Genomic DNA, 14628 nt, shown 5'->3' with positions numbered 1-14628 from the left:
ACTTGCTATCAAATAGGCCATTATTGGTTGTCTGAGGAATGTTCTGCCACACTGCATGCACTTGAACAAAACGTCAAGATCCAGTGCTGGCAGCTTTTTCTGCAATTGCTAACCAATGACTTCCAAGATGTACTACATGAAAGATAAGTCCAGAGATGTTGCAGGTCATCGCAGCATGTTTAAGGCAATGCAGGCTGTTTACAGTAGAACAATCAACATGTTGGTTGGCATTGTCAAGTTGAAAAACATTTCTAAAATACTTTGGACTACTGTACATTATGCCAACCCAAATGATGTTGCCTCATGAAGGCCTCTTTATTGACCTCACGCCACCCCTCTCTATGGCTAACATGCTGCAAAGCAAGATGGCAATGGAGGCTGGAATGGAGATCCATGCTCTCAGCAATAAATCCCGATTTTGTCTGAGACGTCTAAAGAAATAAACGCTGTCGGTGCTTCCTGTACTGTTTGCACAGCACTTGTTCTTTGCTTTGTATACAACAATGAGGAAGGCAGGCACATAAGAACTATTTACAGTATGTCTTGTCTGTGAGGAGTCTGGCTGTGTCTGACAGCCTATTTCTCATTTCCCCAGCTGCAGGATCTTGTGCAGCTGATATACTATCCAGTGATGTTTTTGAACACCACTGCAGAGTGATCCATAAACCACACAGATATGGAAGTAGCTATATTCCAGAAGTTGTTAACCCCTTCACCCCCAAGGGTGGTTTGCACGTTCATGACCAGGCCAATTTTTACAATTCTGACCACTGTCCCTTTATGAGGTTATAACTCTGGAACTCTTCGACGGATCTTGGCGATTCTGACATTGTTTTCTCGTGACATATTTTACTTCATGTTAGTCATAAAATTTATTCGATATAACTTGCGTTTATTTGTGAAAAAAACGGAAATTTGGCGAAAATTTAGAAAATTTTGCAATTTTCCAAATTTGAATTTTTATGCCCTTAAATCACAGAGATATGTCACTCAAAATACTTAATACGTAACATTCCCCACATGTCTACTTTATATCAGCACAATTTTGGAAGCAAATTTTTTTTGTTAGGGAGTTATAAGGGTTAAAAATTGACCAGCAATTTCTCATTTTTACAACACCATTTTTTTAGGGACCACATCTCATTTGAAGTCATTTTGAGGGGTCTATATGAAAATACCCAAGTGTGACACAATCAGCACAATTTTGGAAACAAAATTTTTTTTTGTTAGGGAGTTATAAGGGTTAAAAGTTGACCAGAAATTTCTCATTTTTACAACACCATTTTTTTTTAGGGACCACATCTCATTTGAAGTCATTTTGAGGGGTCAATATGATAGAAAATAACCAAGTGTGACACCATTCTAAAAACTGCACCCCTCAAGGTGCTCAAAACCACATTCAAGAAGTTTATTAACCCTTCAGGTGTTTCACAGGAATTTTTGGAATGTTTAAATAAAAATGAACATTTAACTTTTTTCACACAAAATTTATTTCAGCTCCAATTTGTTTTATTTTACCAAGGGTAACAGGAGAAAATGGACCGCAAAAGTTGTTGTACAATTTGTCCTGAGTACCCTGATACCCAATATGTGGGGGTAAACCACTGTTTGGGCGCATGGCAGAGCTCGGAAGGAAAGGAGCGCCATTTTACTTTTCAATGCAAAATGGACTGGAATTGAGATGGGACGCCATGTTGCGTTTGGAGAGCCCCTGATGTGCCTAAACATTGAAACCCCCCACAAGTGACACCATTTTGGAAAGTAGACCCCCTAAGGAACTTATCTAGATGTGTGGTGAGCACTTTGACCCAACAAGTGCTTCACAGAAGTTTATGATGCAGAGCCGTAAAAATAAAAAATCATATTTTTTCACAAAAATGATTTTTTGCCCCCAATTTTTTATTTTCCCAAGGGTAAGAGAAGAAATTAGACCACAAAATTTGTTTTGCAATTTGTCCTGAGTACGACGATACCCCATATGTGGGTGTAAATCACTGTTTGGGCGCATAGCAGAGCTCGGAAGGGAAGGAGCGCCATTTTACTTTTCAATGCAAAATTGACTGGAATTAAGATGGGACGCCATGTTGCGTTTGGAGAGCCCCTGATGTTCCTATACATTGAAACCCCCCACAAGTGACACCATTTTGGAAAGTAGACCCCCTAAGGAACTTATCTAGATGTGTTTTGAGAGCTTTGAACCCCCAAGTGTTTCACTACAGTTTATAACGCAGAGCCGTGAAAATAAAAATTCTTTTTTTTTCACAAAAATTATTTTTTAGCCCCCAGTTTTGTATTTTCACAAGGGTAACAGGATAAATTGGACCCTAAAATTTGTTGTCCAATTTGTCCTGAGTACGCTGATACCCCATATGTGGGGGGGAACCACTGTTTGGGCAGCTGGCAGAGCTCGGAAGGGAAGGAGCGCCATTTGGAATGCAGACTTAGATGGATTGGTCTGCAGGCGTCAAGTTGCATTTGCCGAGCCCCTGATGTACCCAAACAGTAGAAACCCCCCACAAGTGACCCCATATTGGAAACTAGACCTCCTAAGGAACTTATCTAGATGTGTTGTGAGAACTTTGAACCCCCAAGTGTTTCACTACAGTTTACCACGCAGAGCCGTGAAAATAAAAAATCTTTTTTTCCCACAAAAATGATTTTTAGCCCCCCAAATTTTTATTTTCCCAAGGATAACAAGAGAACTTCGACCCCAAAAGTTGTTGTCCAATTTGTCCTGAGTACTCTGATACCCCATATGTTGGGGTAAACCCCTGTTTGGGCGCACGGGAGAGCTCGGAAGGGAAGGAGCACTGTTTTACTTTTTCAACACAGAATTGGCTGGAATTGAGATCGGACGCCATGTCACGTTTGGAGAGCCCCTGATGTGCCTAAACAGTGGAAACCCCCCAATTCTACCTGAAACCATAATCCAAACACACCCCTAACCCTAATCCCAATGGTAACCCTAACCACACCCCTAACCCTGACACACCCCTAACTCTAATCCCAACCCTAATCCCAACCGTAAATGTAATCCAAACCCTAACCCTAACTTTAGCCCCAACCCTAACCCTAACTTTAGCCCCAACCCTAACCCTAACTTTAGCCCCAACCCTAACCCTAACTTTAGCCCCAACCCTAGCCCCAACCCTAGCCCTAACCCTAGCCCTAACCCTAACCCTAGCTCTAACCCTAACCCTAGCCCTAACCCTAGCTCAAACCCTAACCCTAGCCCTAACCCTAGCCCTAACCGTAGCCCTAACCCTAACCCTAGCCCTAACCCTAACCCTAGCCCTAACCCTAACCCTAACCCTAATGGGAAAATGGAAATAAATAAATTTTTTAAATTTTTTTATTTTTCGCTAACTCAGGGGGTGATGAAGGGGGGTTTTATTTACTTTTATAGCGGGTTTTTTAGCGGATTTTTATGATTGTCAGCCGTCATACACTGAAAGACGCTTTTTATTGCAAAAAATATTTTTTGCGTTACCATATTTTGAGACCTATAATTTTTCCATATTTTGGTCCACAGAGTCATGTGAGGTCTTGTTATTTGCGGGACGAGTTAACATTTTTATTGGTAACATTTTCGGACACGTGACAGTTTTTGATCACTTTTTATTTCGATTTTTGTGAGGCAGAATGACCAAAAACCAGCTATTCATGAATTTCTTTTGGGGGAGGCGTTTATACCGTTCCACGTTTGGTAAAATTGATAAAGCAGTTTTATTCTTCGGGTCAGTACGATTACAGCGATATCTCATTTATATCATTTTTTTATGTTTTGGCGCTTTTATACGATAAAAGCTATTTTATAGAAAAAATAATTATTTTGGCATCGCTTTATTCTGAGGACTATAACTTTTTTATTTTTTTGCTTATGATGCTGTATGGCGGCTCGTTTTTTTGCAGGACAAGATGACGTTTTCAGCGGTACCATGGTTATTTATATCCGTCTTTTTGATCGCGTGTTATTCCACTTTTTGTTCAGCGGTATGATAATAAAGCGTTGTTTTTTGGCTCGTTTTTTTTTTCTTACGGCGTTCACTGAAGGGGTAACTAGTAGGACAGTTTTATAGGTTGGGTCATTACGGACACGGCGATACTAAATATGTGTACTTTTATTGTTTTTTTTTGTTTTTTTATAAAGAAATGTATTTATGGGAATAATATATATATATTTTTTCTTTATTTAGGATTTTTTTTTTTTTTTTTTTTTTTTTTACACTTGTGGAAATTTTTTTTTTTTACTTTTTTACTTTGTCCCAGGGGGGACATCACAGATCGCTAATCTGACAGTTTGCCCAGCACTCTGTCAGATGGGCGATCTTACTTTCATCGGAGCAGGCTGCTCTGCAGCCGGCTCCGGACCCTGACCCGGAAGTACTCACTGCAGGACCCGGATGCAGCCCCGCGGCCATTTTGGATCGGGGCCTGCAGGGAGAAGACGCTCGGTACAAGGTGAGTACATCACCTTGTACCGATCGTCTCAGGGAAGCCCGCAGGGAGCCCCCTCCCTGCGCGATGCTTCCCTGTACCGCCGGTACACCGCGATCATGTTTGATCGCGGGGGGCCGGGGGTTAATGTGCCGGGGGCGGTCCGTGACCATTCCTGGCACATAGTGACAGATGTCAGCTGCGATAGGCAGCTGACACCCGGCTGCGATCGGCCGCGCTCCCCCCGTGAGCGTGGCCGATCGCATATGACGTACTATCCCGTCGGTGGTCATACGGGCCCACCCCACCTCAACGGGATAGTACGTCAGATGTCAGAAAGGGGTTAATAGTAATAATAGTATCAATAAGCAAAGCAAGGATGAATATCCTAATGCTGAAGCGATATAACAATGTATAAATAAATGTATTAATAACTAAAATAAATATTATATGTTGAGTAAATTTAATGCATCTGGTCAGGAACAGACAAGAAGGTTACAAAAAGAGGCATACTGTGCAGCTATAGTATGACAAATGTAATTTTAAGGAACAAGACACAATCCAGGTCAAATCTTTTCTCTATGACTCTAAAATTATGTTTGCTTTCTAAATAGATAATTTATTAAAAAGATTATTTGTTCTAGATATGAGATTTTTTTTATCTGAAAAAGTGATTGCCAGCACACTAATGTGAGTGATTTGACCTTCAGCTGATATTTAGTCTATGTCATTCTAAGGTACTGTACATGGCAAATTTAAGAGCAGGAATCACGCTATACCATCAGAGATGTCTCAAAAACATTTAATGTGAAATATTATAACTGGGATATTGTACTTATCCAAGAGGAACATTCTGTGAAAACCTTTACCACCTTCATAGCTAGATGATTTTCCATTTTTGTGCTGTTGTTTTTTTTCAACTCTTCTTTAGGTGCAATATTGTTTTCCTTATCCACTGACATAGCTACTTGAGGGTTTATTTTATGCGGGATGAGTTGCAATTTTGAATTACAACATGTGTTGTAATGATCTAAAACATGAAAAAAAAATTGCTACCTTGCTTAACTAAGCTAATGGTACAGTTTGCTTAACCCCTTTCTGGCATTGGACGCACTATTCTGTCCATGTCACCTGGGACTTTAATTCCCATGGATGGAATAGTACGTCATGGGCGATCAGCCATGCTCACGGGGGGAGCGCGGCTGATCGCAGCCAGGTGTCAGCTGATTCTCATAGCGGACACCTGGCACTAAGTGCCAGGAGCGGTCACGAACCGCTCCCGGCACTTTAACCCCGAGACACTGCGATCAAACATGAATGCAGCATTCCAGAGCCATCAGAAGGACTGACAGATCTTTTGCCTTTGGATCGGAGACCATGCGGCATGATGTGGGATCCCGATCGCTGCCATGGAGACCTGATGTCGTCATGACAACATCCAGGTCTCCAGACCTGAGAGACGTCCTGTCATGCACAGTGCATGTCAGGAAGTCTTTATGGTCAGTGTACAGAAGCTGCAGCGCTGACAGATTCTATAACATGCAGATCTGCAAGCTATAGAAGCGATCAGCCTGCACAAAATTAGTGTCCCATAGTGGAACACAGTGTAAAAGTAAGAATGAATTTAAATTATTTTTTTTAATAATTGTAAAAATATTTTAAAAAAATAATACAAAAATCAATGTTTATTCCATCAATAAATAAATATTTGAATAAAAAAAACCCCTAAACAATAAAAGTACACATACTTAGTATCGCCATGTCCATAATGACCCGACCTGTAAAACTGTCCCACTGGTTAACCCCTTTAGTGAACAACATTAAAAAAACAAACAGGGCAAAAAAACAATGCTTTATCATCATACCGTCGAACAAAAAGTGAAATAAAATGCGATAAAAAAGATGGATATAATTAAACATGGTACCGCTGAAAACATCATCTTATCCCGCAAAAAACAAGCTGCCATATAGGTCCATCAACGGAAAAATATAAAAGTTATAGCTCTCAGAATAAAGTGATGCAAAATAAATATTTTATGTATAAAATAGTTTTTATTGCATAAAAGTGCCAAACATAAAAAAGTGATATAAATGAGGTATCGCTGTTATCATACTGACCCGAAGAATAAAACTGCTATATCAATTTTACCACATGAGGAGCGGTATAAATGCCCCCCTAAAAGAAATTCATGAATTACTGGTTTATGTTCATTCTGCCTCACAAAAATCGGAATAAAAAGCGATCAAAAATGTCATGTGCCCAAAAATTGCACCATTAAAAGCGTCAACTCGTCCCGCAAAAAACAAGACCATACATGACCTTTGTCAAAATATGGAAAAATGATATCTCTTAAAATGTGATGATGTAAAAACTATTTTTTGCATTAAAAAGCATTTTTTTGTGTGTGACGGCTGCCAAACATAAAACCTGCTATAAAATCCCACTAAAAATTGTAAATCAAACCCCCCTTTATCACTCTCTTAGGTAGGGAAAAATAAAATTTTAAAAAGTATTTATTTCCATTTTACCATGAGGGTTAGGGCTAATCTTAGGGTTAGGCTTGGGGCTAAAGTTAGGGTTAGGGTTGGGGCTAAAGTTAGGATTACGGTAACGGTTGAGATTAAGTTTATGGTTGGGATTAGGGTTAGGGTTGGGATTAGGGTTAGCGGTGTGTTGGGGTTAGGGTTGGAGTGAGAATTGGGAGGTTTCCACTGTTTAGGCACATCAGGGGTAATCCAAATGCTACAATGATGCCCGCAGACCATTCCATCAAAGTCTGCATTCCAAAACATCACAACTTCCCTTCCGAGCCCCGACGTGTGCCCATACAGTAGTTTTCTCCCACATATGGGGTATCACCATACTCACGACAAATTGGTCAACAACTTTTGGGGTCAAATTTCTCCAGTTACCGTTGGGAAAATAAAAAATTGGGGACTAAAAAATCATGCTTGTGGAAAAAATATGATTTTTTTTATTTTCACGCCCGGGCATTTTAAACTTTAGTGAAACACCTGGGAGTTCAAAGTTCTCACCACACATCTAGATAAGATTTTTTGGGGGTCTAGTTTCCAAAATGGGGTCACTTGTGGGGGTTTCCACTGTTTAGGCACATCAGGGGCTCTCGAAACACGACATGGCATCTGATCTCTATTCCAGGCAATTTTGCATTGAAAAAGTCAAACGGCGCTCCTTCCCTTTCGAGCTCTGCCATGCACCCAAAGAGTGGTTCCCCCCCACATATGGAGTATCAGCGTACTCAGGACAAATTGCAAAATAAGTTTTTGGATCCAATTTCTCCTGATACAATTGGGAAAATTTGGGAAAAAAATTGGATCTGAATTAATTTTTTTGTGAAAAAAAGTTAAATGTTTATTTTTTTTAAACATTCAAAAATTCATGTGAAGCACCAGAAGGGTTAATAAACTTCTTGAATGTGGTTTTGCATACCTTGAGGGGTGCAGTTTTTAGAATGGTGTCACTGTTTAATATTTTATATCATATAGACCCCTCAAAGCAACTTCAAATGTGATGTGATCTCTAAAAAAAAATGGTGTTGTAAAACGAGAAAATATTGTCAGAATCACCAGGATGCGTTAAAGCGTTCCAGAGTTATAACCTCATAATGGGACAGTGGTCAGACTTGTAAAAATTCACCTGGTCATTAACATGCAAACCACCCTTGGGGATAAAGGGGTTAAATCATAATCAAATGGCAATTAAATAACGTCCATATTGTGCAGACGGGAGTAATTGTGTGGTCCCTGTTCCCCAAACGTGTGTTTCACTCTTTTGCTTCATCAAGCCTCCTAATACGTATAACACACAGCAGCTGGTCCTCCGTTGCATCTCTTCATTTAATTTTATATGTAATTTTACTTGTTTAATCTTTAATAAAGTTTAAGAATTTTTTTTAGACTCTATACCCTTTTTTTTCTATGTATTGATGCCTTCGATGTTTCTATAATAGTTATATGCACATGTTCGATATGTTTGCAGTTATTCATCACATGACCCTGTTTCAATAAATATGGAAAAACTATAGCTCTCAAAATATGGTAATTTACATATATAAATCTGGTGTTGCTGTAACTGCACCAACCCAAAGAATAACGTTGTTTAATCACTTATTCCACATGAGAAATGGCGTAAAAAAAAAAATTAAACCAATCTTCACCTGCTGTTGATTTTTTTATTCTGCCTCCCAAAGATCACAGTAAGGCCGGGCTCACACTAGAGAGGAATACGGACATATGAGAGGCGCAAAAACAACGCATTGCACACGGACCAATGTTTCTCTATGGGGAAGCTCCTATCTGCTGTTTATTTCTGAGCCATATTTTACGGGCTGAGAAAATCGCAGCATGCTGCGTTTGTCAGCGTATTGTGCAAAAAAAACGCCAATGAAAGTCTATGGGGTAAAAAAAAATACAGATTATACACGGACCATGCGTGTGACTTGCGAGAAATATGCACCGGTGTTCTAAAGAAAAGCCTGTTATTCAGTGCAGTGTACAGTAAAATCACACTGACAGGTTAGAATAGAATGGCTAAAATAAATGTATATATATATATATATATATATATATATATATATATATATATATATATATATATACATATATATATATATATATATATATATATATATATATATATATATATATATATTCTATCATGGTATGAAAGTCTGTGGCACACTTGTGGTATCAATATGGTTAATGTACCCCTGGATGAATTTATTGAGAGGTGTAGTTTGAAAATAGGGTCACTTATGTTTTTCTGATGGCCGGAGATAACGTTTGCTGACACAGCCCAGAAAGCCTGTAACTAAGATTTGGACCTGTGATCCATCGGCGCCTCCCTGTGGTCAGATGCTACATAACACGGTAATTGCAACCTATCTATACCCTATCCTTGTACTACACTCCTGACTGTAAATATTTGCTCTTGTATGTATAGCTGTATTTTCTAGTGCGCCTCTTCGGCAATTAAATATAAAATTAATTAAAATTAATCTTGGGCTGCTCTTTTATCTCGATCCACGAATCCCCCCGTCCACACGCTCCGTTGGTTATATCATCTACCCCAGGGTTGGTTCCTGACCCGATCTAAGCCTGCTGTCAGACGGGGCTTATTTTAAGTGAGGAACTGGGGGCAGAATACCGTATTGTTTTAGTGAGGAACTCTGGCACTGACGGCCGAGAGGTTTAGATATTTATATCGCTAGCCTGAACTGGTGATATATATTCCCCCTCATTAGGAGCGCCTCACTAATTCGTACCTATAAGGGAAGCCTTTCCGGTGACTATTTGCCCTCAGTGCAGTTCCCTGACTGACCTAAGCCAAGTGGTGGCTCCAGAGAGCCGACCTCCTCCCCCAAGGTGAGCTAAGTCGACACCCCCCTTCCCCTATGAGATCCCTTACAGATGGAGAGGGCAGCACGGTAGCTCAGTGGATAGCACTTCAGCCTGGAGTCCAGGGTTCAACCCCCACCAAGGACAACATCTGCAAAGAGTTTGTATGTTCTCTCCATGTTTGCGTGGGTTTCCTCCGGGCTCTCCGGTTTCCTCCCACATTCCAAAGACATACTGATAGGGAATTTAGATTGTGAGCCCCATTGGGGACAGAGATAATAATGTGTGCAAAACTGTTAAGTGCTGCGGAATATGTTAGCACTATATAAAAATAAAGATTATTATTAAGATTATTACTTATGGGGGGTTCTGTTCTGGCACCTCAGGGACTCTCCCAGTGGTTCATGGTATATGCAAACCATAACAGAAAAATCTGCACTATGATATAGCGCTTCTTCCCTTCTGAGCTTTGCACTGTGCCTCAAAGTAGTTTTTGACCAGTGCGCCAGTATTGGCACACTCAAAAGGAATTGCGTAATAAATTTTACTGTTTGTTTTCTCCTATCACCCATTTTGAAAACTACAAAATTGGGGTCAAAGCAACATTTTAGTGGAAAAAATTCATAATATTTAATTTACTCAGCCTAATGTATGTCTGTGAAACGCCTGAAGGTTAAAAATGCTGACTAAAAATGCTCCTAGATGAATTCCCTGAGTGGTGTAGTTTCCCAAATGGGGTTAAATTGTGGGAGTTTATGCTGTTTTGGCATGTCAGGGACTTTTCAAATGTGACATAGTGTTTGCAGCCTATTCCAGCCAAAATAGCGCTCCTTCCCTTCTGAGCGATGCCATGCACCCAAACAGTAGTTTTCCACCACATATAGGGTATCAGCCTACTCAGAAAAAATTGCACAACACATTTTAAGGTCCTATTTTTCTTGCTACCCTTTTGAAAATAAAAAAAAAATGGGGCTAAAATAACATTTTTGTTGGAAAAATTAGTTTTTTAAATATAACATTCTGCCTCTTGAGGTTCAAGGTGCTAACCACACATCTGTAACGCAGACTCCACCAGGTGGTATTGGAGAGGGTAGAGAGGTCGCACCTGCTGCATAGCAGCACAGTGCAGGCTGCACCACACCACCAGGTGGCAATAGAGAGGGGTCAAAATGAGCCAAGTCAGTAACGGTGAGTAAGCGTAATGCTTAAAGGGGAAAACAGAACTCGTGGTCAAATACAAGCTGAAGGTCAGAACCAGACTAGAGCAGAGGTACCAGAGACATGAGACAGAGAACTAAATAAGAGTTAGGCCAGTAGGTCAGCATCAGTCGAGCGTGTGGTAACAAAGACAGGAGATTAAATCAGAGTTCAAGCTGAGCCATATATGGAGGGGAATACACACCGGAGTAACACTAAGTCAAGTACAGGGGACAGGTCAGACACAGGTATGAGAAGTCAGAGGCAAAAAGAACACTGGGGTATATCGGATCAGCAGCTCAAGCCAAAGCCTAAAACTATCACTGACATGAGCTGCCAGCAAGAGCACCAAGAAAAAGCCACCCCTAAATCAAAGAGAGGCAGAAATAATTAACCCCGCCATGATCAGGCCGGAGAAGGAGAAGCAGAAAGCAAACTCTGACCCGGATCATGATAGTACCCTCCTCTCAAGGGGGGCCACTGAACCCCCAGGTTTCCCAAGATAGCGCATGTGAAAGGCTCGGACCAATAGGTCTGTGTGGACCGACAGCACTGGAACCCAGGATCGGTCCTCAGGACTGTAACCTCTCCAATGAGTAAGGTACTGGAAGGAATGACGGACCATTTGGGAGTCCACAATCCGTTCCACATCAAATTTAGTCTGGCCTTCCACCAACACCGGTGGTGGAGAAGAAGGAGACCTCCCTGAGGAAGAACCCGACAGTTTCAAAAGAGCTTTATGGAACACATTGGGAATCTGGAAAGACAGAGGAAGGCATTAACGGAAGGAAACTGGGTTTACAACCTCCATTATCTCGTAAGGGCCAATGAATTTAGGCCCCAACTTAGCTGAAGGAATCTTGAGCTTTATATTCCAGGTAGACAACCATACCTTATCCCCAACCCAGAATTCAAGCCCTACAGATCATTTTTTGTCAGCAAAGAATTTATATTTACCCTGAGCCCTACCAATATTCCTCTGAACCTTCTGCAACTCCTCCCCCAACCATTGAACCGTAAAATCAGCCATAGGACATCCCGAATCCAGTCAGGAAAATTCCCCAAAATGAGGGTGAAAAGCTATAGTTACAGAAGAAAGGGGCGGTACCTGTGGACTGATTAATGTGATTATTAAAACCAAACTCAGCCACAGGCAAAGAGGAACACCAATCGTCCTGCTGAGCTGTGGCCAGATATAGCAAAATTTGTTCCTCTCTGTCTGACCGTTAGTCTCAGGATGGTAAGCAGAAGAAAAGGTCAAACAGATACCCAACCTTTTACAAAAGCCCTCCAGAACTTGGACACAAACTGCCCCCCTCTGTCTGAAACCACATTCAAAGGCATCCCATGTAACCGCACCACATGTTTCACAAACAATTTAACAAGCGTCTCAGCATTAGGCAAACCTGACAGTGGCATAAAATGTGCCTGCTCACTAAATCTGTCCACCACCACCCAAATGAGAGTTGTAACATTAGAAGGAGGAAGACCGTGATAAAATCAATGGACAGATGGTCTATCAGGAATTGGCAATGGCACCAATTTCCCGGCCGGCCAATTATGAGAGTTCTTAGAGTTCTTAGCACGGGCTCATACAAAACAGGAGGACACAAACCTAACAACATCTGAGGCCAATGAGAACCACTGAATCGACCTAGCCATCGCTCTATGGGAGGCCGATATCCCAGGGTTCCCACTCAAAACAGAATCGTGGAACTCCCTGAGAACCCAGAGACAAAGATGAACAGGCATGAAGAGCTTACCCACAAGTATAGATAGAGGAGCAAGAGACTGGGCCTCACGAACCTCTTGCTCCAACATGGAGAAAACACCAGCCATCACCATACTGTAATGCAGCTGCAGTGCAGTACAGCACAACCTCCACCAGGGGGAGCTTGGTGGGGAAACCAGACTGCACACACAGAGCAACTGAACAGACGCCACCTAGTGGTGAGAGCGAGGTCAGGAAAGCCAAAGTCATACACAGAGATATCAGAATTGTACACAGGGGCAATTAGGAGAATAGTCAGGGACACGCAAGGAATCAGAGCCTACCGGGAACGTGGTAACCAAAACGTGAGACGTAAGACAGAGTCGGGGTACAAGCCAAAGTCAGAACCAGGAGGGCAACGTGGTATCAGAGACAGAAAACAAGAGCCGTAGTCCAGGGAACAGATCGAGTCATACACGGGTATAGGCAGTCAGAGACACCAGGATAACCAAAAGCAGGATACAGGTCAGGGGCTCAAGCTGGGAAGCATGAACTATCACTAACAGTGGTAGGCAGGCTGTGAGGGACTGAAATAGCCCAGCTAGCTCAAGAATGAGGCTGAGGAGATTAACCCCCGCATGACCAGTCTCAAAAGAGGGAAGATGAAAATAAACTCCGGACTGGAACATGACAGTACCCCCTTCTCAATGGGGGGCCACCGGACCCCCAGGCTTCCCTGGATGACGAGCGTGAAAGGCCCGGACCAAGCGATCAGCATGGACTGAATGCGCCGGCACCCATGACCGGTTCTCAGGACCGTAACCTTTCCAATGGACCAAGTGCTGAAGTGAATGGCGGAGCATACGAGAATCCACCACCTGTTCCACCTCATACTCGGTCTGGCCATCTACCACAATAGGCAACGGGTGCGAGGGAGACTCATGAGAGGAGGGCACCGAGGGCTTCAGAAGTGCCTTATGGAACACATTGGGGATCCGCAAAGACGGAGGCAAACGCAGGCGAAAGGCCACCGGATTAATCACCTCTAAAATTTCATATGGACCAATAAACTTGGGGCCCAACTTAGCAGAGGGAATTCTCAGCCTTATATTTTTAGTGCATAACCATACCTTATCCCCCATCTGAAAAGCCGGCCCCACAGAATGTCGTTTATCCACAAAACATTTATATTTACCCAGAGCCTCCCCAATGTTTCTCTGGACCTCCCTCCAGATCTCCCCCAAGCGCAGAAAGGCCGAATCAGCCCCTGGAACCCCAAATCCAGCCGGGAAAACTCACCAAAATGAGGGTGAAATCCATAATTGCAGAAGAATGGAGAAGTACCAGTGGACTGATTGATACGATTATTGTAAGCGAATTCCGCTATAGGAATTGTAGAAAACCAATCATCCTGTCTAGACGTGACAAGACACCGTAAAATCTGTTCCAAAGACTGATTGGTCCTTTCAGTCTGACCGTTGGTCTCGGGATGGTAGGCCGATGAAAAGGTCAGACTGATGCCCAGCCTTTTACAAAAAGCCCTCCAAAATTTTGCCACAAATTGCACCCCTCTATCAGACACCACACTGACAGGCACACCATGCAACCGGATAACATGCTCAATGAATAGTTTAGATAGAGTCTCAGCATTAGGAAGGCCAGTTAATGGTACAAAATGTGCTTGTTTACTGAACCTCTCCACCACTACCCAGATCACAGTTTTTCCACTAGAGGGGGGAAGATCAGTGATAAAATCCATGGACAGATGAGTCCATGGTCTATCTGGAATTGGCAGTGGTACCAATTCCCCGGCCGTCTGGTTGCGGGAAGTTTTTGCGTGAGCACAAGTTTCACAGGATGACACAAACCCTATAACGTCAGAAGTCAACGAGGGCCACCAGAACAGCCTAGTGATGGCTTTACGA

Source organism: Ranitomeya variabilis, chromosome 7, assembly GCF_051348905.1.
Source record: "Ranitomeya variabilis isolate aRanVar5 chromosome 7, aRanVar5.hap1, whole genome shotgun sequence".
In the NCBI taxonomy this organism is placed as follows: Eukaryota; Metazoa; Chordata; class Amphibia; order Anura; family Dendrobatidae; genus Ranitomeya; species Ranitomeya variabilis.
Note: the sequence above shows the minus strand (reverse complement) of the source record.